Genomic DNA, 24609 nt, shown 5'->3' with positions numbered 1-24609 from the left:
AGCTTAACTTTAGATTTCTTTTGCATAAGCAAGAAACTTCTATCTTGTTTCAGTCACAGTTAATTTTGGGTTTTCTGTCATATGCAGTAAAAACTAATTCTAACGGATATGAGATTTATTCACAGTATTTCAAAACTGTGTAGACAACTTTCATGCAGCCCCAAAAGTTCTGAGATGAATTCATGGTCCCTGCCCTCCCAGAACTCCCTGCACAGCAGGTGGACTAGGTAAGCAGGCCATTACAACACTGGCTGGTAAGGGCTGTGTTGACTGTAATGCTCCAGGGTCCGCAATAGATGGCAAGGCAAACTTCCTCTCTTCCTCTAATCTTCTTTCAAATCATACCTAAATTCGATTAACTCCACACGTGTTCGTGGTCTGATTTTGTCCCATTGCTTATACTGTATTTGATTTTAATATAGTCTAGTACCTAATTTAAGCCTTGGAGTTGAAGAGAGGAAAAATTATAATGTGGACCAGATTTTACGTGGTTGGCACTTATAATTTTACAGCGAACCTGCATAGAATAATAAGCAACAGTTATAAACTTGCCAAGAATCAATTTTGCATGTGGAGCTTCATTCAACCAACAATTCTATAAACGCTCTAGCGCTAGAAAATCGGCAGGATAAAACTACAAATGTGATCTCTGTCATTTCCTTAATGAAGCAATTACTTTGATGCTAATGTGTTGGAGTTCGTTCCTTCCAGTGGGTTCGTGGTCTCGCTGACTTCAGGAATGACGCTGCGGACCTTTGCAGTGAGCGTTACAGCTCTTAGAGGTGGTGTGGACCCAAAGAGTGAGCAGCAGAAAGATTTACTGTGGAGAGCGAAAGAACAAAGCTCCCACAGCGTGGAAAGGGACCAAAGTGGATTGCTGCTCCTGGCTGGGGGTGGCCAGCTTTTATTCCCTTATTTGTCCCTGCCCATGTGCTGCTGATTGGTCCATTTTACAGAGTGCTGATTGGGCCATTTCACAGAGCACTGATTGGTCCATTTTACAAACCTCTAGCTAGTCACAGAGCGCTGATTGGCGCATTTCTACAGAGCACGGAATGGTACATTTTACAAACCTCTAGCTAGCTACAGAGCGCTGATTGGCGCGTTTTACAATCCTCTTGTAAGACAGAAAAGTTCTCCAAGTCCCCACTGGACCCAGAAAGTCCAGCTGGCTTCACCTCTCACTACCTTTTCTCTTGGGAAGGCACCTTAACAGTGCACTTGGCAAGCTTCTTACCTCTGGCCAATACTGTTCATAAATATCAGAACCCTGGTGCCTTAGATGTCTGCAGATCTGGGCCAAATGGAAGCACAAATCTATATTGAGCACTTACTACATGCCAGGCCTATTCCATATGTTATCTTAATCTTTCCCATACCCCCGCAAGAAAGGTTTTAGAATCCTCTTCACCAGTAAGAACCAGACACCAGAGAGTCTGAGCCATCTGCTTCAGTCCTACCCAGCTCTTGAGGGGCAGGGCGGGGCTTCAAACCCAGAACATCAAACTGTTTCCCAAAAACTGTTTCCCAAAAATACCTTCCCTGGTGGTATCTTCTCATCATCTCCCAGTCTTTTAACCCTGGCATATCTGTCCTGTCTAAGCAGCTTTCTACCCAGGGGCTCTATTTCCAAGGTTCCACTAGTCGCAATCCTATCCCCTCTCCCAAATCTTTGCACACTTTCTTAAACCTTCCTTGCACCTCCCACCTCCACCTCCGTCAGGGTGACCTCTGCTTCCTGGGAATTTCCCCGCCCCAGTCTTGGCTCTTTGGTTCTTATCACTTTCTATGCTTTACCTTTTGTATCCTTAAACAACCTACTTGAATTACCGATTTTCATTGGGAGGGAGAAAAGAGAGGACATTTATTGCGCACTCATTTGTCTGGGAGTTTGTCTCCTTTAATCCTCCAAATAATCCGATGAGGAGTTTTTATCTGCCGCTTTACGGATGAGATTGGACACACACAGCAAGCTGAAGTAGTAGTCAGGAGGGAAAACGACGAGGAATCACAAACCGTTCTCCCCCTCCAAGACGAGTGCATGGTGTGGGCGTCCAGGAAACGTTCCTGGAAGAAATTATTGGATGGATGGATGAATGAATGAATGAACATTTAAAGCCTGGCTTACAAAAGGAGTTTAGTGAGAAATGACACAGAGAAGAGAGCTGAAATACCTCGAAAAGTACAGATTTCAAGTACAGGTGGGGTTTGGGGGCTGCAGAAAGTCCCAAACATTCAAACAAGCCCAGAGTGAAAGAAAGGGTTTCATTAACACTCGGGCAACTACAAGTGTGGCTCTGCAGAATCTAAAGAGATCTACAACACTTGTGACCCGAACACAAAAGAGGCATATGCAATCTACAGTGCTCCCTCCGGAAAGCTCTAGAACACCTTCGCGTTTTGTTCCCAAACTTGGGCCGCGGGGGTGGGCAGGCGCCTGTCTCTTTAAGAATCTGGTCGAAGTCCTTTTCCTCGCCCCGCCCCGCCCCCGGCCCCCCTCCCCGCCCCCGGCCCCCCTCCCCTGCGTTGCCGGCGCGGCCTGGGGCCCACCCCCTTCTTCTCTGCGGCTGCAGTGAAGGGTTCGGCTGCCCATCCGTCACAAAGTGGATGCCTCTGATTGGTCGCTGCGCTTCGGGCCGGGAGGCGGGGCGGGAAGGCCGGAGAAACTAGTTTGTTGGCGGAGCCTAGGCTGTACCGCAGCCGGAGCGTTTTTGGCTGTGGGGAGTCGGCCGACTGGAGCCGCGGCGGAGCCTGTTGAGCTCGCGCGGGCGGCCGGGAGTGGTCTCTGAGGCGGCAGCGGCGGCGGCGGGGATCGCCTCCGGCAGTGAGTATCCAGGCCGGGCGGGGGCGCCGTGCTCTGGCCGCTGCACCCGCGCCCCCGCTCCCTGAGCTGGGGACTCACCACCCCGGGCCGGGCCGGGACCAAGCGCTCGGAGCCCCCGCGGGACTGCGTGTCCCGGGAGAAGCCCGCGCGCCTGGGGCGGGGGCCCTGGGACAATGGTGGGGAGCGGCGGCCGGCCGGCACCCCGCGGCTCCGCGAGGGAATTCGCCGAGAGCTCTGCACGAGGGAATGAATTGTTTGGCAAATAGATGTTGCGCGCGGGAGCCGCTACTCTTTCCCCAGGGAGTGGTTGATTCATTGAGTCCGCAGACTGTCTTTTTAAAAAATTACTATTGATCCTGGAAAGAGAGACTGCTTGTCTTTGAGGACGCGAGCGGCGATGCTCCGCGCCTCGGACGCCCAGGCCGGATGGCTGCCTGCCCGGCGCAGAGCAAGGGCCCAGGGTTCACAAGGGGAGGGTCTGCGCGGGCCTGGCCTCGGAGCCCCGGGCAGTTCACGTTCCGCCTGCCAGGGTCCCTCGTTTCGGTTTGCAGAACTGTCCAGCGGCAGAGAAAGGTCGCACTCGAAGGCACACCCACTTGCCCACCTGTGTGGCTGCCAGCCTGGCAGGTCCAGAGCAAGCCCTCCAGCCTGACTCTAATTCCCACACTTGCCCTGGCTCCGAGACACCACCGCGCGATGTTACGCCCCCACTCCCCCTGTCTCTTTCGTAGTTGCTTTAGAAGCTTTTCTTTTGGGGGGTTGTGCCCGGGAGATACCAGATACTTTTTTTGTGTTGCTGCTGTAAGCCCCCAAAGTGCATTCCCATTGTCTTTGAACAAAGAAACATCTCTCTAGAGGCCTGACCCAACGAACTGTGCGTGAGGGGGCGGACCCAGGCCCCTGCAGATTTAATCTGGACGCTCTTGGGTCCTGCTGGATCCCGGTGGCTTTGACCTTGGGGAAGGCGGGCTGGGCTTTGACTCTCCTCGGTAGTCAGGGCAGAGAATGCCAGGTGTCTGGACCATTTGGTTCCACTCTTTCGGCCCAATAGAGGGAGGGAGGGAGGGAAGGAAGTTAGCAGTGGCACCAGGAGAGGAGGCAGGATCCCACGGTGTGTATCCTGGACCAGATTCCAGTGACCGTGATGGGGCCAAGCCCTTTGGGACCCTGGGCCCCAGTCTCCCCATTCATAGGAGGAACTGATGCTCAGTGTGCTGATCTGAGCTGTGAGGATTCCTGGCATGTTGGTGAAGGCTTGCGTGGGGGTCTGGGGAAGAGTAGGACACAAAGTCTACCCCACCTCAGGGTCCATTTGGTGTCGCAAGGCCGGAGGCCGTTGGGTCCACAAGCTGTGCCTGTGAAGGTTGACGGAATCAGTCTTTTTCCGGCCCGGCAGCTATTTCAGTTTTGAGTCATTTGTCAGCCAGTGACTCCAGGGAGGTTGATAAAAGGGAGGTAGAAATGGAAGACACCTTCATTTTGGGGTCTTGGGCTGCAGTTGGATTTATGTATGTGGTGCGGAGAGAAGAGCTGTGGGCAAGTTGTATGCTCCACATCGGAAGCAGGTTCTGCAGCCCTATGCCCCTTAATAGCGTTTTAAATCTGCGGGCACCCCGTGTGGGCAGAAGAGAGCAGGAAGAAAAGAGAACAATTACCCAGTGAAAGCAAGCTTGGTTCGTCCCGTCTATCATTTGGGCGGGGGTGGGGGGGAAGGGTAGGATGAGTGAGCGTGTTATTTAGTGCGTGGTTTGTGACTGATTGATTGATTCATTCATTGTTTGAACAGACTTGATTGGGCACCTGCTGTGTGCCAGGCCCTGGGTTAGGTGCTGGAGACTCTTCCTTTAGTGAGCACCTAGATGAGGGAGTGCTGGCACATGGATTAGGGGCCCTGACACATCGTAGTGATAGAGGCAGCAAGAGGAGAGGAGGAGACACAGGTGGGCAAGGCTTCCTGGGGAGAGGATGCCTTGACTAAGATGAGAAAGGCATGTCATAGCCCAGATTCCGGGTGTGGGGCAGCCATCTTTCTCCTGTCGCTCACCCACCCTTCTGCCAGAGGCCAATTCATTGCCAACCTCAAGATAGGCACAGGTTGAGGCCATGGAGAATGCAAGTGGGAGTTGGTAGAAGGTTTGCTCTCGTCCGTAGGGTCTGGCCGCACAGTCAGCAGTCCAGCGCATTTGCAGGAAGCTGGATGGCTTCTGGATGCAGCCTGTCTTCTCTGGGGGTCCTGGGAGAACCTACCCCCCTGGTCCCAAAGACCAGCCCATTGTCTGAGCCCCTAGTCCCTCTGTACCAGCAAGCAGTGTAGGCATAGCCTGGCCAGTGTGGGCAGAGCTGGCACAAGAAAACGGAGTGGCCAGACACAAATGAATTGGTTGATTGAGATGCTGGTTTTCATCTAATGTGGTAAATTTCATAATTTAATTGCCTCAGCCGGCCAAGGCTGTTGAAGCATTTTTCTCACCAGGAAACACTTAGTTGGAACAAGCTGGGGGTAGAGGAGGGAGGTGCAGGGGAGGAGGGAGGAGGGAGAACTTAAGCATCCACAGCTTTCAGTCACAGCATCCCAACAGGACTTATCAATCAGCAGCTATCCCCAGCTGATGGAAGTCAGCCCAGCCCCTACAGTAGGTTCCAACCCCTTTCCTGGACCACCTCATTTCCATACCAACCTAAAGCTGTCAAAAGCTGATACCTGTCATCTTCAAGGCATCATCATCCCATACTGCCTCCAGGTCCTTCTGGGGCTGTTAGGAGCTGGGGAAGGGGTGCTGTGGGATTAGGTGGGGAAGCGAAGGGGTTTAGGGTTAGGAAGGGCTCCCTGTTAAGTCCTTAAACCCAGGAGTAGTGGAAAGAGCATGGGCTTTGGCACCAGACTGGGGTTCAAATGCTGTGGGTTTGTGATCAATTTCCTTAACCTCATTGAGCTTTGTTAGCTTTTTTCAGGGATATGGTGAAGGTTAACCACCATACTATGCAGAATCTCCTAGAATGGGGTCTGGCACCAAGTGGGTGTCAGTCATGCCGGGCTCCCCTTTCCCTTTTTTGTTTTTGTTCTCTGGGTGCAGAATTGAGGTTGGGTGCTTGTTGCTCTGCAGCTGAATTGCAGCCCTCCCCTGAGTCCCCAGTCACCTCTCCCCTGCCCCCGGCCCCCTACCTCTCTTGCCACTGCTAAACCTTTCCTCCTTTCCTTCCAAGCCCTGTCCCAGCACCCTGTTGGATGATAAACGATAGGTGTGTGTGGCTTATTGACCTTTTTTTCTTTTGAGAAGGAGTCTCGCTCTGTTGCCCAGGCTGGAGTGCAATGGCGCCATCTCAGCTCACCGCGACTTCAGCCTCCCGGATTCAAGCGATTCTCCCGCCTCAGCCTCCTGAGTAGCTGGGATTATAGGCACACACCACCATGCCTGGCTAATTTTTGTATTTTTGTAGAGACAGGGTTTCTCCATGTTGTCCAGGCTGATCTTGAACTCCTGACCTCAGGTGATCCACCCACCTCAGCCTCCCAAAGTGCTGGGATTACAGGCATGAGCTACGGTGCCCAGCCTTTTTTTTTTTTTTTTTTTTTTTTTTTTTGAGACGGAGTCTTACTCTATTGCCCAGGCTGGAGTGCAGTGGTGCGATCTCAGCTCACTGCAACCTCCACCTGTCAAGTTCAAGCAGTTCTCTGCCTCAGCTTCCCCAGTAGCTGGGATCACAGGCGCCAGCCACCACGCTCGGCTAATTTTTGTATTTTTAGTAGAGACGGGGTTTCACCATGTTGGCCAGGCTGGTCTTTAACTCCTGACCTTGTGATCCACCCGCCTCAGCCTCCCAAAGTGCTGGGATTACAGGTGTGAGCCACCGCACCTGGCCTTTTTTTTTTTTTTTTTTAAATGGCAGCTCTGTGGTCTCAGAAATCAATTTCATTGAGAAATTGCACCATATTTTCTGCAAATACATAAAAATCTTCCCAGCCATACTTTTCTCCCATAGTGGTCTCCTGTTCCCTGATTTGGGTGCAGCGTGTGTATGAGGCTCACCTGGGCCACTTCTTGTTTCATTGTGACTAAGGCCTGAGGCCAGCTCCATCTCTTCACCATCCCATAGCTAGAACCCTCAAACCTGGAACCTATTGGCAGAAAGAGCAGTTGAGTCAGAGTAGGGGAGTCCTGCTTGGTCCCTGCTTGCCTGTGTGACTCCATGCAGGTTCCCTTACCCCTGTGAGCCTCAATTTGCTCTCCTGTATAATACTTCTATTAAATGTTTTGCTATAAAATTTCAAAAGTTCTTGCAAGCTCTGGTGTTCAGCAGTTTTATAAGGCTTGAGTTACTTGCTTAGCCCTTCTGGTCAGGAAGAGCTTGAGCAGCCAGTAGAGTACAGAGGGGCCAATTTAGAAGTCAGGAATGGACCGGGCACGGTGGCTCACCCCTGTAATCCCAGCACTTTGGGAGGCCGAGGCAGGCGGATCACCTGAGGTCGGGAGATTGAGACCAGCCTGACCAATGTGGAGAAACCCCTTGTCTACTAAAAATACAAAATTAGCTGGGCTTGGTGGCTCATGCCTGTAATCCCAGCTACTTGGGAGGCTGAGGCAGGAGAATAGCTTGAACCTGGGAGGCAGAGGTTGCAGTGAGCCGAGATTGCACCATTGCACTCCAGCCTAGGTGATGAGTGAAACTCTGTCTCAACAACAAACAAAGAAGTCAGGAATGGGGTTCTGGTTCCAGCTCTGCCTTGGATGTGTGCTGTGGAAATTGGGCAAGTTACTTTCTCTGGGATCTAGTTTTTTCACCTGTAGAATGAGAGGGGTGACGTAGGCAAGCTCCTAGTTTCCTGGAGACTTGATTCAGATTTTCCCAGTAACTCCAAAGGGACCGGGCTGTTCTCCTTGAGCCTCCGGCAGTTGCCTGTCCCTGCCCACTACCTCAGAGTTTGGGGCCTCCTGCGAAGGGGCTGGTGGAGACAGAAGACTGTATCAGGGGAGCACCAGGCTGGGCTTAGGGGAGCAGGCGTGGGCTCAAAGGAAGGTGGTGTGTGGGTTACTCATTTCTCAAGGCCACCGCTCTGACTGGTCGTGGGCAGGGAGCTGGGCAGCAGTTCTTGGGAGCACCAGGATGACCCCCTCTGGAATGGCTAGGGTGAGACCTCCCTGGTGGGATGTCCCTTGGGCACAGAGCCAGGGCCACCTCCCAGCAGAGAGTTGGACAACGAGCTTTGAGGAGCAAGGGAGATCTTGAGCAAATTAGCTGGACATGGTGGCAGGCGCCTATAATTCCAGCTACTTGGGAGGCTGAGGCAGGAGAATCGCTTGAACCCCAGAGGCAGAAGTTGCAGTGAGCCGAGATCGCGCCATGGCACTGCAGCCTGGGCAACAGAGTAAGATTCTGTCTTAAAAAAAAAAAAAAAAAGGGATCTCGAGGGAGCCCAGCGGGGCAGGAGGAGGCGGCTGAGCACCAGCCTGCAAGACCAGTTGGATGGCTCCTCCCACGGGGAAGCAGGGCTGAGCAGGCCGTGGGAGCTCTGTGCCTGCTGCCACCAGCTCAAGGGCCACATTCACCTTAAGTGTCACTCCCCACCCACCTCTGCCAGGAGGAGCCTTCCACCATCAGCCGAGTGGTGAGGAGTAGGATGCAGGGAAAGGATGGAGACAAAAAAGCCTTGCTTACATTTTTTGCCTGTTGCCATTGGGCCCCCAAGGAGAGGCTGACCACAGATCCATCTAGGCCGAGCAGAATTAATTTCCTAATTAAGATAAGGAGAAGCTTTGCTCATTCAAACTCCAGGACAAGCTGCCAGCCAGGTTTGCTGTTGGCCAGTTTGTCTGAGAGGAGTGAGGGCTGAGAGATGGAGGAGCTCTTTTTCTAGAAAACCATGGCGATTCCATCCATTGTCCGGAGTTCATGTTCTGCACCCTAGCTGGGCTTGTGAGACCTTGGCAGCAAATCCCTTAACCTGTGAACGCCTTTGTTGTTCACAGGCTTGGAAATCTGAGGGAAAAAGGTACCCAGCTCTGTTCATGCAAGAAACATTGATTTAGTTTTCTGAATGGCTCGCCCTGGACCAGAAGCTGAGGAAAGAGAGTCAGATTCAAAGAGCTCCTGCTTGGGAGCTCAGTGTCTGATGTGGGAGGCAGACAGGCGGGTATGACACAGCGCTAGGGTCTCAATAGTGGGCATTTTGAGAGTCTGCCTCAGTTTCCTCATTGATGAGGTGAGGAAGTGGACTGTTGGTTTCCTCATTTCAAATGTGTCCAGGGAATTTGTTTTTTCCCCATCTGTTCTCTGCCAGGCTCTGGGATTCAGTGGAGAACAAGGCAAGGTCCTCCCTAACCCTGTCCTGATCCCACATTCAGCTGAGGGACGCAGACAACAGACTGACAAAAATACGCAGCCGCAGAGGAAGTGGACAGGGAGGTGTGGGAAGATGGCCACGTGAGGGTGCCCTCTGAAGAGGGGTCAAGGAAGGCCTCTCTGGGGTGGTGACATCTGAGCCAGCCGTGGGAGGATCAGAGAAAGGCCTGCCAGGTGGGGAGCACAGCTCGTGTAAAGGCTGGGCCTGCGTGGGCTGCGGACGGAGACATCATGAGGCATAGAGAGGCGCCACACCCTGACATTCTGCAGTCCTCTGGTGCAGGGGGAGACTGAGGATAACATTGTCCTCTTTCATTTTATTGTTTTTCTCTGATTTAAATAATATATCAATGGATTTCCTTTTTTTTTTTTTGAGATCTAGTTTCCCTCTCATTGCCCAGGCTGGAGTGCGGTGGCGCGATCTCAGCTCACTGCAACCTCCGCTTCCCAGTTCAAGCGATTCTCCTGCCTCAGCCTCCCAAGTAGCTGGGATTACAGGCGCAAGCCACCATGCCCAGCTAGGATTTCCTTTATAAATGAAAAATACAGGAAAAGATGGAGCACAGTGTGAGGGTCCATGCCCTCCTTTGTATCTGTCCACAGATGGGTGCATACGCTTCTAGTCCTCCATTGTATGTGCAGATTTTGCGTTTACATAATTTGAATCATATTTAATACTCTGCAACTTATACTGCGTAGTGTGTGGTGGAGCTCTTTTTCACAGTGTCATCATATTCCACACTGCAGCCAAACCATCATTTTCCTCTCATTGTGTCCTAAGGAGAGACTTTAGGTCATGCCTCATTTTCCCTGTATGTTCAATGAAATCTTGTGTGTCCTTCATCATGCATCTTTATGAGCAAGTGTGATTATTTTAAATTTTCATTGTCAAAGCCAAATGTCCTTTGCAAAGACTTACCCAGTTTACTCTCCCACTAATAATAGTGCCTGAGTGCCCATTTCTCTACAGACTCACCAAATTTTTTTTTTTTTTTTTTTTTTTTTTTTTTTTTTGAGACTGAGTTTAACTCTTGTCACCCAGGCTGGAGTGCAATGGCGTGATCTCAGCTTATAGCAACCTCTGCCTCCCAGGTTCAAGCAATTCTCCTGCTTCAGCCTCCCAAGTAGCTGGGATTATAGGCAGGCGCCACCACGCCCAGCTAATTTTGTATTTTTAGTAGAGACTGCGTTTCTCCATGTTGGCCAGGCTGGTCTCAAACCCCTGACCTCAGGTGATCCACCTGCCTCGGCCTCCCAAAGTGCTGGGATGACAGGCGTGAACCACTGCGCCCAGCCCCCAAATTTTTGATGTTATCCACATTTTTAGTTTTAGCTAATGTGATGGGGGGGGGGGGTGGCGGCAGGTGGAATCTCATTGTTCCATTAAAAAAAAAAAGTTTATTCAGGCTTTGTCCTTTGATTCTAGTCCACTTTTGTCTTTCCAGAAGATCAAAGTTTATTGAGTGCTGGTTCTGCCTCTTATTGGTCTCCTGACCTCAGCTGGGGACTCATCTGTGAAATGAAGCCCTTTAATCCCTGCCCGCCCCTGCCCCCCACTAGGCTGCTGTATTTTTTGCATGGCAAAACATTCCTGAAAGTTCATTTTATGCTGAAAAGCTCTGCAAACATGAAGAGGCATGGTTTTTACTAGCGAAATGGAAATATCTGGAACATTTGAGTGAATTCAGGTGTTTCTAAACAGCCAGCATATCCAGGGGAGGAGCTGGGGTGACTTTGCCCATGTGCAGTGGAGCTGGCCTTAGGTGGGAGGTGTCTGCCTATTGTCCCAGAGATTCATGGGGCCTTACCTGGCTGAGAGAGCCATCTGGCTGGGCTTGAGAGCTCTTCTCAGAGGGCTGGCTCAGTCAATGATCTGTCACCTGTCTGCAGCAATAAAGAAATGAGCCAGGAGGACAGAGAGAGTTCCCTGGCTGGTCCAGAGAAAGGCCCAGAAAGGGGCAGTGGCCACCACAGACTAAACCCTGTTTACTTGCCTGTGTGGTCCCAGGAGGCATCAGGCCCCATGATAGAGGAGCCAGGGAACTGCTGACCATGGCCTGGGCCCCAGAGGAATTCATTACTGCTGGGTACCTGGGGACGTTTTGGCCAGGCTCTCCCCACCCTTCAGGAAGCAACATCCAGGTTTGGCCATGACTCCCCTGCTGCCCTGGAGATGACTCAGAACCAAGCTGCAGAGGAGGCTCCTGTGATCCCAGCCAGCCTGACCTACTTGGAACAGTCTCAGGGACAGATGTAGGTAGGGGGAAGGGAGAGGGTAACCAAGAGGACAATGGGACCCTCAAAGGGCTTTGGTAGGGAGGCCTCCTGCCTTTATACCTCTGCAGCTAGTGAGCAGGAGAAGGGAAAGGGGAGGGGCCTTGCTGAAAGCAGTTTTTGCATTTATTAGACACCTCCTGATTCTGAGAGTTGGGTGTTTCATTAAGAGAGTAAGGGAAGCATCTCATTCTAGAGCTGATTTTGCATGGGTCCTCCTAGGGCAGGGGGGTGAGTCGGTTGCCCTTGCTGGGCTCCTGTCCCACTGCCATTGTGAGCGCAGCTTGAAGGCATTTCACTGAGTTGAAGTGAGGTCGAATCACCGGGTTTCTTTTCAGGCATCAACTGGTATATCTGTGTTGCAGGAAGTTGCAGTTGCTATTTTTACCACTCCAACCAGGACTTTTTACTGGGAGGTACAATTACAAGCAAAATGCCGGGGTTTGGCTGGTTAGCTAAGCCCCGGGAGGCTGCTGCGGGTTGAGGCAGGGGCCACTGCACATGGTCCTTTTCTGGGTGTTGTACAAAGCAAGACACGTTTGCGTGTGGACACACACCTATCCTGGTTGCTGGGTGGCTTTGTCTGAACCACTTCCTGTGCCTGGAGTTTCCTCTAGGTGGAAAAAAAAAAAGGACTTTGCTGAGTTTTGCTCAGATAATTGTACCTGGCTGCCAGGGCAGCTCCAAAGCTGTAAGCATTGTAGTTCTGACTGCCCAGAAGGCTGAAACTTTGTTAAATAAAATTGAGAACCTACTCTATACTATCCACTCTGCTAAGGACCAGGATATAAAAATACATCAGTCGGCCGAGCACGGTGGCTCACGCCTGTAATCCCAGCACTTTGGGAGGCTGAGGCAGGCAGATCAGGAGGTCAGGAGATCGAGACCATCGAGGTTTAGTAGAAACCTCGTTTCTACTAAAAATACAAAACATTAGCCAGGCGTCGTGGTGGGCGCCTGTAGTTCCAGCTACTCAGGAGGCTGAGGCAGGAGAATGGTGTGAACCCGGGAGGCGGAGCTGGCAGTGAGCCGAGATCATACCACTGCACTCCAACCTGGGTGACAGAGCGAGACACTGTCTCAGAAAAAAAAAAAAAAAAAAAAAAGAAATACATCAGTCTGTGCTCTCTAGCATCACATGTCCAGGAATTGAAAATGCAGAAAGCGTGAGTTGTCTCTGCACCTTTTGGATGATTACCTGGTGTGTTTTTAATATCTATACATTATGACTAGAGGCCAGGTGGGGCTTATATTGGTTTCTATTTCAGCATAACACATCATCACAGGCTTAGTGGCTTAATCAGTACCTATCGATTAGTGCACAGTTCTGTAGGCTGGAAGTCTGGGCTGGCCTGACTGGGTTCTCTACTTAGGGTCTCAGAAGTCCAAAATCAAGGTGCAGCTGGACTGGGCTCTTGAGGCTCTGGTGAAGAATCTGCTTCCAGGCTCAGGTTTTTGGCAGAATCGAGTTCCTTACGGTCGTAGGACTGAGGTCAGTCCCCATTTCCTTGCTGGCTGCAGCCGGGTTCCAGTCTCAATGCCCTCCATCTTCAAACCTGCAGTGATGTGTCAGATCCTTTCTTGCTTTGAATCTCTGACTCTTTTACTTTTGGGACCAGCTGGAGAAAACTCTGCTTTTTTTATTTTTTATTTTATTTTTTTTTTTGAGACGGAGTTTCACTGTTGTTGCCTGGGCTGAGTGCAATGGCACAACCTCAGCTCACTGCAACCTCTGCCTCCCAGGTTCAAGCAATTCTTCCGCCTCAGCCTCCTGAGTAGCTGGGATTACAGATGTGTGCCACCAAGCCTGGCTAATTTTTTATATTTTTAGTAGATACGGGGGTTTCATCATGTTGGCCAGGCTGGTCTCGAACTCCTGACCTCCAGTGATCCGCCTGCCTTGGCCTCCCAAAGTGCAGGGATTACAGGCATGAGCCACCGTGCCCAGCCAACTCTGCTTTTAAGGGGCTTATTGACTAGATCAGGCTCACCCGGATAATCTCCCTTCTTTAAGGTCGACCAATTGATCAGTAACACCATTAATTACCTATGTAGCACACATTAATTACCTATGTAGCACACATTAATTACCTGTGTAGCACACATTAATTACCTGTGTAGCACACATTAATTACCTGTGTAGCACACATTAATTAGATTTGAAAATCTCCGTCATGATCACAGGAATCAGGTCCACATCCATGGACCTGCATCAATAACAATATTATTAATAACAGCAGCTGTCATGAATCAAGCAAAATTTGTGTCCCACCATGCTACACTCTTTACGTGTATTCTCTCTCAATTCTGAGGATGGTACCTCGAGGTCGGGACAGTTATTTTCACCCGTTTTTCAGATGAGAAAACTGAGTCTCAGAGAATTTCAGTATCTTGGACCAGTTTTACAGGTAGCAATGGCAGTGCTGGGATTTGAAACCAGGGACTCTTAGCATCTAACCTTCCTGGTAGGCTGCCCAAGGTCGGTATCTGCGATTCGCTTTGTATGATTTATGGAACACCATCCAGAAAAGAGTTAAGGTTTGCTCTTTCCCATCTAGCATTTAAAATTTTTTTTTGAGTTGGAGTCTTGCTCTGTCACCCAGGCTGGAGTGCAGTGGTGCGATCTCGGCTCACTGCAACCTGCGCCTCCCGGGTTCAAGCGATTCTCCTGTCTCAGCCTCCTGAATAGCTTGGATTACAGATGCCTGCCACCACGCCTGGCTAATATTTCTATTTTTAGTAGAGAGGGGCTTTCACCATGTTGACCAGGCTAGTCTTGAATTCCTGACCTCAGGTGATCCACCCACCTCAGCCTCCCAAAGTACTGTGATTATAGGCATGAACCATCACTCCTGGCCTAAGATGTTTAAATATGGCTGGGCACAGTGGCTCACGCCTGTAATCCCAGCACTTTGGGAGGCCAAGGCAGTTGGATCACCTGAGGTCAGGAGTTCGAGACCAGCCTGGCCAACATGGCAAAACCTCATCTCTACCAAAAAAAAAACATACAAAAATTAGCCGGCCGTGGTAATCCCAGCTACTTGGGAGGCTGAAGCAGCAGAATAGCTTGAACCCAGGAGGTGGAGGATTGTAGTGAGCCGAGGTCGCATCGCTGCACTCCAGCTTGGGCGATAGAGCGAGACTATGTCTCAAAATAAATAATAAATAAAATGTTTAAATATGGTGTATGTTGATTATATTGCAAATAATACGGCAGGTACCAGGCAGGCACCAGGGAACTCTCAGGTGGGTCTAACAGATCTCTGGATCATTTTGATTCTTTCTCCCATGGGTATTGTGGCTAATCCCCGTTTCATTCAGCAGTATTTATTAAGCAACTAATCGATTCTAGGTAGCAAAGATGACACAGAACACTGTCCTTGAGCTGCCAGTACAGAGAAGGGCACAATACGCAGTGACCTGAGGGGTGAACAGTGCTGTCCAGCAGTAGAAGAAAGACTGCCGTGCTGCAGCAAAGACACAGAGGGCAGAAGAACGTTCATTCTAGGAGACAAGACAAAATTATGTTATTTACTGCATGCCATATGCCCTGTGCGTTGCACGGGGCACCGCATTGTAGGTGCTCAGATTTCAGTGTATTTACTGCATTCATTTTCTGAGCATGTACTATGGACAAGGCCATCCACATGCCCGACAAATGTGAAATCCAGAGTGGGGTGCAGCTATGAAAGGAGAGATTATGGAGGGGAGGGTGTGGGGCTGAGCAGGGAGAATGAGGGGAAGGGATGGGGAGAGCTAAAGCCGAGAGAGGGAGGAAGAGGGGCTGGGGGTGGGACAAAGCTGGAAAGGGAACCGATTGAACAGGGCTTGGATGTGAAAGCCTCGTTGAAGTCTTTTGAGCAGGAGCGCTCACAATTTTGCACTGGGTTGGTAGGTGTGGGAAGAGAGGGTTCAGGGGCCTGGCCATAACCTGGCCTGCAGTGGTGACACAAGACTGGGAAGGAAAACCCCAGTGCAAGGTCCCGGGAAGGAGGATGCAGTGGAACTTGGTGGCTAAACAATATGCTAAAAATGTGTATATGAATGACTGGCTATTTATGGGCACCCATGTTTTTGCTATAAATATACGTACATATGTAATTTCAAGAGACTGAGAATTATCAACTGCAAAGCCCAAGTGTGGCAGTCTACTCACGGCCCCTGTACTTTGCTACTGGAGGGCCTGCCCTCTGCAAACCCGAGGTCTGTTTTTTTTGGAGAAGGATGAGGTGGTCCTGTGGGTGAGAGAAGGCTTTTGATAATGAAGGGAGGAGCAGGCAGGGCCAGGTCATTAGAGGGAGGCAGCCAACAGTGGGTGAGAGGGTACTGGGTCCAGCTGTCTCCGGTGACAGCAGGCTCTAGTGCCTGCATCATAGTACAAACGGGATGGAGACCCCCTGCATAGGCCCCCATGCTTCCTACAGAATTTTCTTTTTCTTAGTTCTTAAACAAAAACAGTGGTTAGTGTGGAGGATAAGAAAAATCTTCTGGCCAGGCACGGTGGCTCACACCTGTAATCCCAACACTTTGGGAGGCCGAGGCGGGTGGATTACTGGAGATTAGGAGATCAAGACCAGCCTGGCCAAGATGGTGAAACCCCGTCTCTACTAAAAATACAAAAAATTAGCCGGCATGGTGATATGTACCTATAATCCCAGCTACTTGGGAGGCTGAGGCAGGAGAATTGCTTGAACCCAGGAGGTGGAGGTTGCAGTGAGCCAACATCACGCTATTGCACTCCAGCCTGGGCAAAAAGAACAAAACTCTGTCTCAAAAAAAAAAAAAAGAAAGAAAAAAGAAAAATCCGCTACCGCAATGTTCTCAAAGTGTGGTCTGGGTGTCCCTGAGATTCTCTTGGTGGAGAGTCCACAAGGTCAAAACTATTTTCGTGGTAATACTAAAACATTATTTGCCTTTTTCACTCATTCTCTCCAGAGTGCATAACTCAGTGAACCGATGTTTTCCAAATGGCCGATGCCTGATGATACAAAATCACGCATGGGTAAACAATCCATTCAAAGTGCAGGACAGGCTGTCAGATGGGAATGCCACTGAGTACAAAAGTTCATTGATACGGGCTCAGATTTCACATTGCAGCTAACCTTTAAGGCACTATACTTGTCAGGTCTCAATGTAGTATCAAAGAAGAGTATCCACAATTATCTGAAAATGAAATCTCCCTTTTCCAACTATCTGTGTAAGGTTGGATTTTCTTTATACTGGATAGTCAAAACAATGCATTTCAACAGATTGCGTGCAAAAGCAGATATGAGAATCCAGCCACTATCTTCAATTAAAAAACTGTTTTAATTGATTTTTTTGGTCAAAAAATAATTTTTAAAAATGACATGTAACAGTTGCACATATTTTGGGGACACCTGTGATATTTTCATACACAGCATATAGTGTGTAATGATCCAGTCAGGTAACTGGGATACCCATCACCTGAAACATTTATCTTTTCTTGGGAAATTGATTTATGAAAAACACCTGTTACTGCTGGGCACAGTGGCTCATGCCTGTAATCCCAGCACTTCGGGAGACCGAGGCAGGCGGATCATTTGAGGTCAGGAATTTGAAACCAGCTTGGCCAACATGGTGAAACCCCATCTCTACTAAAAATACAGAAAACTTAGCTGGGTGTGGTGGCACATGCCTGTAGTCCCAGCTACCTGGGAGGCTGAGGCAGGAGAATTGCTTGAACCTGGGAGGTGGAGGTTGCAGTGAGCTGAGATCGTGCCATTGTACTCCAGCCTGGGCAGCAGAAAAACATTTCTTATTTATGTTAACATGTGGTGGATTTATTATTTTAAATTAACGTAATTTTTTGCTCAGTTTTAATTTCAACTCTGGTAAATACCAATAGGCAAAACCACATAAACAGAAGCCCTTTAGGGTCCTCAGTCATTTTTCAGTTGTAAAAAGATCCTGAGACCAAACAGTTTGAGAACAGCTGTACTACCTAAAGTCCCTGAAAACCGGGAGCTAGGTGTTGGACCCTGTGCCTGGCTCTGAACATCATCTTCCCTCTTCGGTCCCTCACCAGTCCTTTGGGGTTGGTCTAATTATTTTCATGTCTGTTTCACAAGTGAGGAAACTGAGGCACTGAGAATGAATACCGGGCACAGGTCTCACAGGGCAGAGGTGGGAGTGCCAGCACGTGGGGATGTCCCAGGTAGAGAGGAAGGCAGATGTCGGGGGGTGGGACAGGGGGAGCCTGCTCTGTATGCTCTAATCCTCCACCTAGTACGCAGTGCTCAGCCTGGCAGGGAGGTGTATCTCCATGTGCTGTCTCCTTTCCTGAGGCCCGGGAAGACAGGCATAGGTTTGCTGTGGCAGCGGGAGGCTTGGGAAATCAAGAGTTTGTAATAGCATGCCCCTGTTCAGGCACACGCAGTGTTGGTGTGCTTCATCTTCATAAATATCCCACATTTTGCTGTTTTGGAGTGAAAGCTTTGAATACTGGCTTCAGCCACACTAAGGATGTGTGCGCATTGCCTATCTTCTCAGAGCCTCAGTTTGCTCACCTGTACAGCCAGGACAGTGAGACCTTGTGAAGATGTCGAAAGGATTGAATGAGAGAATGTAGATAGGGCTCCTGCACAAAGGCTCACATACAGCAAGGTGCTTGAAGATACTACTACTTTCGACAGAGTTCAGTAGGTCAAAAGGGTGTGCAGTGAAAACAGTCTCCCCTGCTCTCGTCTCCACCATAGCTAGCAGTAACCGATTTCTTACACAGCCTGCCAGAGATAGTTTGTGCACATGCCAGTAGGCGTGTCTATATTATATACGTGTGTGTGTATGAATAGTCTGGTTTTTAACACATATCAAAGGTAACATCTGAGCCGGGCATGGTGGCTCACACCTGTAATCCCAGCACTTTGGGAGACCAAGGCGGGCAGATCACCTGAGGTTGGGAGTTCGAGACTAGCCTGACCAACATGGAGAAACTCTGTCTCTACTAAAAATACAAAATTAGCTGGGCATGGTGGCACATGCTTGTAATCCCAGCTACTTGGGAGGCTGAGGCAGGAGAATCGCTAGAACTGGGGATACGGAGGTTGCAGTGAGCCGAGATTGCAACATTGCACTCCAGCCTAGGCAACAAGAGTGAAACTCCATCTCATTAAAAAAAAAAAAGTAACATCTGATACACAGCTCTTTCATTTTAGTGCAGAAAGCCAGTCCTTTAGTTTTTGTTTTTGTTTTTAAGACGAAGTCTTGCTCTTGTCGCCCAGGCTGGAGTGCAATGGTGCGATTTTGGCTCACTGCAACCTCCGCCTCCTGGGTTCAAGCGGTTCTCCTGCCTCAGCCTCCTGAGTAGCTGGGATTACAGGTGCCCGCCACCACCATGTTGGCCAGGCTTGTCTGGAACTTCTGACCTCATGTGATCCACCCACCTCGGCCTCCCAAAGTAGTACTAGGATTACAAGCATGAGCCACTGCGCCCGGCCCCTTTGGTTTTTTTAGATAGCTGTGTGGTACTCCACTCTGTGCATGTACCCAGGTTTATCTCACCAGGCCTCTTATTCGTGAATGTTGTAGTTGTTTGCAGCCCTTCCTTTTGTAACCATGCTGTGGTGTGTAACCATTTTGTACCCATGTGCAGGCACGATGGAAGGGAAATTTTTAGGAGTGGAAATGCGGGGGCAGAGGGCACATGCTTTTGTCATTTTGTAAGATGTTGCCCAATTGTTGTCTGAAGAGATTGTGCCAACTATGCTCCCCCTGCTCTCATCTCTCTCAGTGGGTAAAGAAAGAGTTGTGTCTTGGGCTTTGGGAATTGAGAGGCATTCTCATTCTGATTCAGCATCAGCGTTGACAGCCTGGAGAAGAACAGAGCTTCTGGAGAACAGGGAGAAAGAAATTCACTAACAGTAAGTGGCCAGTGCTTGGCTTTTGTTCTTTTTTTGTTCTGTTCTGCATGTTTGTGTTCCTCCAAGACTGTCACTCCTGGTGGTTCATTGAAAGTGATATCTAGGCCAGAGTGCTTTTAATGGCTCCATCTGTGGGACCAGACAGGAGGAGAGACAGCCTCCCTCCAGGTCCTCAGACTGCATCTGTTTGCAAAGGGCCAGGCCAGTCCTGCTGTAGAGGGAGAATCCTCCTCAGGAGGCCACGTTTGCTTTGGAGGGAGTCAGTCTCGCTGCCCCTCTTTGTTTCTCTGTCTGGCTTGCTCTGGATAAGTGGAAGGAAACGAGTTACTTCACCAGATGGGTGAACCTGAGTGCTGAGTTCTTTGTCCCCTCTGTGGTGAGAGCAGTGGAGTCCATTTTATTGGCATTACTCCCATCTGGAGAGAAGCTGGGCTTGCAGATGACTCCCAGCTCTAGGGTCCAGAGAAAGTCTGGGCAGTGCCCCCAAGCTGAGGGGGTTGGGATGCGGCAGGTAGAAGCCAGGCGGCACCTTCCATCTGCCTTGACAGATTTAGAGGGGCTGCCACCCGTCCCTGAGCTGAAAGAAGCCTCTTCATTGCAGGGTGGTTTAAGTGTGGCCTGCGGGTGGCCTACCTGGTAAATAGAACTTTTAGGATGGTATGACATAAAACATTTTTTCTCAAAAGGATTTATCTCAAGAGAATACAGTGAACCAACAGAAGCAAAGGCATTAGTTTTTCCTTGGATACAAATTCAGAAAATTGTGGGTGAATGGATTCGTAAACCATAGTGATGTGTTTCCACAGACATTACAATTTACAGTTGATAACCACAAACACACTAGACTAAGGTTCCTGAGGGCTCCAGAAGGCTGGGTCCCCAGTGCCTGCACTTGGCAGGCCCTTAATCAGTCTTTGTTCAGTAGTGAGGGAAGAATAGGAAAATGGCAACTCTGAAAAGTTGAGGTAAAACCAGTGTAAAATAGTATTCTGTAACTGCAATAATTTAAAAGTGTTTGTTTTGGGATAAAAGCTGAAAATAATAAGCCAAAGTGAAAATAGTAGTTGTGTTTGCAGTGTTTCTCAATCTTGTTGGCACCTCCCTATCCCTAAGCCATTTTAGATGTTCTTTCCTAATTGCACCCACCCTCCTCGTTGCATTTTAATACCACATGTATATCTATGCCTTATACATATGATGAAGAAGAGTTTTTCATTCCCCAAAAACCAAGCTGTGTGTCCCCATCCACTGCCTCCTCCCTGCTCACCCTGGTCAGGCAGTGTGGTTCTAGGGCATTAGTGTCTTTTCTGTCTTGCTCCTCACTGTTACGTCAGTAAAAGACAACGTAGTGGAGCTCCTGGGTGTGGCTTTTGGCCTCTCTCACTTGGTCTGTGGAGCTCCCACTCAGAAAGACAGGACGCTGGGCAGAAAGGCGGGTGCTGCCCATCCATGGCTGCATCTATCTGCACCTGCCCCGGGCTGGATGTGTGGCCTGGACAGTTCCTCCCATGGGAGGGTTTGGCTGGCTTCTCTTCTTAGCAAGATGGCTTCTCTTTAAAAAAAAAAAAAATTGTGGGTGAGGAGCTGGCCAAATCCATACGTTGCCTTTGAGTAGCTGGGCAAGTCCTGGATAGGTCCTTTCTCTAAGGTGAACTTTCTCAATCATTCCCTGTCTGATCACAGAGGCTGCTCCCTGCTAGGACCAGTGACCCATAGGAGAGAAGTGGGTATCATGGGGCCTGGGAGCTTAATCCTCTTCGGGATCCCTCTGTCCTGGTTGCACAGAAGCTGATGGAGAAGGACTGCTTAAGGGGTAGACAGAGAGGACACTGTCCTGGTGCTGGGACCTGCTGGTGGACACAGGGCTGAGGCCCCACAGACCTCTCTTCTTTCCCCTTTGGTGCTCAGCAAAGAGAGGGATGGCCTGGGTTTGAACACTGCCCCTTCCCCAGTCTTGGGTCAGTGAGCTCACATAGTGTAGTTGTGGGAACAGACTCAATAAGACAGAGCCCTGGGCTCTGCCCCCACTCCTTGTACCCCACTCCTTTGGGCAAATTGCCTAACACCTCCCTGCCCAGTTTCCTAAGCTGTGAGATGCAGATGATTATATCTAAGGCTGAGTAGGGATGAGGTGAGTTAACACATGAAGTGCTGAGACGGTGCCCAGCATATCGTACTAAGCAACTGTGATTAGTACTGTTGTTGCCATTATCATTAACCTGCAAGCTTCTATTTTCTTATCGGTAAATTTTTTACAGAAATAGTATGACATATGGCAGGATTGGACTTTCTGGCGCTCTGGTGGGTGAGTGAAGGCGTATAGCTGGATTTGGCCAGTGAGATGTGAATAGAAGTGCTGTGTGTCTTTCCAGGCCAAGCATTTAATTGTCAGTGCTATGCTTTCCAGAGCTCTCTCTCCGCCCTTTGGCATAGTGACTGGTGACATGGTGGCAGCTCTGTCATCTGGGTTCCTAGGAGTGGGATTGATGAGAACACTCACCACCGCCTGAACCATGATGCATGTGTTAATAGTATGAGCAAGAAATAAAATCTTTCTCCTGTACAGCTGCTAAGATTTGGGGGTTGTTCCTTGCTGTGGCAGAACCTCATCCGTCCTGATTAAGACAGAAAGTCATAACCATGTTGAGCTTGGTTGTGAGGATTAAATTTTGTATGTAAAATGCCTAGCACAGTATCAGGTACATGATAGTCGTGCATTTGATTTGGCTCCCTTCCTGGCCAGAATCCCCTACTGACTTTTAGCAGCACGTGTTGCTTCATCTTTCAGCAGAATTTCACAGGCCTTGACCCCTTACCTCCTGTTCTGTGCCTTCTTTGTGAAGAAGAGCTTCACCAAACTGGGTAGGGCCCAGCATGGTGCACCGCCCGACCCGTTCCTCTGGAGTGGAGAAGGCGTCCCTCTCAACTTGTAATCACAGCTCCCACTCTCTGGTGACCAGAGGCTGCAGTCACCCTGGGACTCGGCGGTCAATCCTGGAAGTTAAAGTGGCTGCCCTTCAAGTGTGCTTAATGTTTGGATGCATGTGGAGAAGGCACTGAAACATCGGCCGGCCCTCTGGGTCTGTCGGGACCTCCCTTCACTTTCCAGGCTTTGGCTGCAGGCTGACGGGTATGGCCATGTGTAGAGTAGTCCTCTGATTCATTGTCCACAAGGGACACTGTGTCTGTGTCTGGGTGGGGAAGGAGACACAAGTTTGAGAGCATTGGTTGGTGGCACTGTTGATCTTGATCTCAGGAAAGCAGGTGAAGCCAGGTGGTCTCACTGCGTGCACTGTCAGAGGCTGCGGAAGGGCTGTGGTTCTGTGCTATTGGGGTGGGCATTGGCTGGGAGCTATTTGATACAGGGACCTCATGGGATTGCCTGAAGGGGAAGCCCGTTTATTACCAAGCATTGTCTGAAGCAGACATCCTCAGCCTTTCCCTGATCCTTGCTCCATTCTAGAACTGCCCCATGGGCAGCCCATTCCTGTGCAGGAGGCGTGGGGGCCAAAGTGAGGCAAGGAAGCTGGGGTGAGGCTGAGGGCTGGGAGGTCTAAGTACTGCCCAGCAAACTGTCCACCTGAGACCAGAAGGTGCCATTTCACAATTCTTGTGACTTCACTGCGGGTTTCAGATCTTTTTTTTTTTTTTTTTTTTTTTTTTTGAGATGGAGTCTTGCTTTGTCGCCCAGGCTGGAGTGCAATGGTGGCATCTCGGCTCACTGCAACCTCCGCCTCCTGAGTTCAGGCCATTCTCCTGCCTCAGCCTCCCGAGTAGCTGGGACTGTAGGCACCCGCCACCACACCCGGCTAATATTTTGTATTTTTAGTAGAGGCAGGGTTTCACTGTGTTAGCCAGGATGGTCTTGATCTCCTGACCTCATGATCCGCCCGTCTTAGCCTCCCAAAGTGCTGGAATTACAGGCGTGAGCCACCGTGCCCGGCCTCAGATCTTTTCACAATAAAAAGATGAAACAAAACCAAACTAAATAAATATGCACATTGAAAAATATAATTCAGATCAGTTACAGTTTAAATAACAAGATCTATACAATATTGAATAAATATGCATAAAGGTTTTTTTTGCTATTGATTGATTGACTGAGATGGAGTCTCTCTGTCGCCCAGGCTGGAGTGCAGTGGCACGATCTTGGCTCACTGCAACCTCCGCCTCCTGGGTTCAAGCAATTCTTCTGCCTCAGCCTCTCAAGTAGCTGGGACTACAGGCACGTGCCACCATGCCCAGCTAATTTTTATACTTTTAGTAGAGATGGGGTTTCACCATGTTGGCCAGGCTGGTCTAGAACTCCTGACCTCAGGTGATAGGCCTGCCTCATCCTCCCAAAGCGCTGGGATTACAGGCATGAGCCACCGTGCCCTGCACTTTTTTTTTTTCCCTGAGATGGAGTCTTGCTTTGTCGCCTAGGCTAGAGTGGCACAATCTCAGCTCACTGCAACCTTCACCTCCCAGGTTTGAGCAATTCTCCTGCCTCAGCCTCCCAAGTAGCTGGGACTATAGGTGCGTGCCACCATCCTCAGCTAATTTTTATACTTTTAGTAGAGATGGGGTTTCACCATATTGGCCAGGCTGGTCTCTTAACTCCTGACCTCAGGTGATCTGCCCATTTTAGCCTCCCAAAGTGCTGGGATTACAGGCATGAGCCACTGTGCCCTGCTGGCATTTTTTTTTTTTTTGGAGATAGAGCCTCGCTCTGTCACCCAGCTGGAGTGCAGTGGCGTGATCTCGGCCCACTGCAACCTCCACCTGCCAGGTTCAAGCAATTCTCATGCTATAGCCTCCCGAGTAGCTGGGACTACAGGCACGCGCCAACATGCCGGGCTAATTTTCTGTATTTTTAGTCGAGACGGGGTTTCACCATGTTGGCCAGGCTGGTCTCGAGCTCCACATCTTGTGATCCGCCCACCTTGGCCTCCCAAAGTGCTGGGATTGCAGGCGTGAGCCACCACGCCTGGCCGCTTTTTTTTTTTTTTTTAAACGGGCCATTGAAAGGCAGCAACCTGGCTGGGCGCCCTCATGCATGGTTGCTACCCCCACAGCCTCTGAAACCTAGGCAGGGGACCTCAGGCCGGGCGGCTGGTGCATCCTAGCTAGCTTGCGCTGCCAGCCCTCAGGAGGGGACAGGAGAACAAGGAGTTCATCTTTCCATCTCCTTTCCTGCCACTGCTTACTGAACACCTCCGCCTTCCTGAGGAATTAGGAGCTCAGAGTCTGCAGTCAGGCCCAAGTTCCAAGAATGTAGCCTTGAGTCTGTTTCCTTGTCAATAAAATGTG

The 24609-nt window shown here is 49.9% G+C and overlaps 1 protein-coding gene across 2 annotated transcripts in view; it reads left to right on the top strand.

Annotated features, from left to right (window-relative positions):
* Positions 1 to 2598: 2598 nt before the first annotated feature.
* KLHL25 (kelch like family member 25) overlaps positions 2599 to 24609 on the top strand; it is a 38376-nt gene continuing 16365 nt past the window's right edge. Inside the window, exon 1 of one of the 2 annotated variants that reach the window (XM_054451738.2) lies at positions 2599 to 2824. The gene's annotated coding sequence lies outside the window, so the exon portion shown is untranslated. Of the gene's footprint in view, positions 2825 to 19201; positions 19318 to 24609 lie in introns of those variants that run through there. The other variant, XM_054451739.2, reaches the window with a different exon arrangement.

Source organism: Pongo pygmaeus, chromosome 16, assembly GCF_028885625.2.
Source record: "Pongo pygmaeus isolate AG05252 chromosome 16, NHGRI_mPonPyg2-v2.0_pri, whole genome shotgun sequence".
NCBI classification, from domain to species: Eukaryota; Metazoa; Chordata; class Mammalia; order Primates; family Hominidae; genus Pongo; species Pongo pygmaeus.
This window is presented reverse-complemented; position numbering and strand designations above follow the sequence as displayed.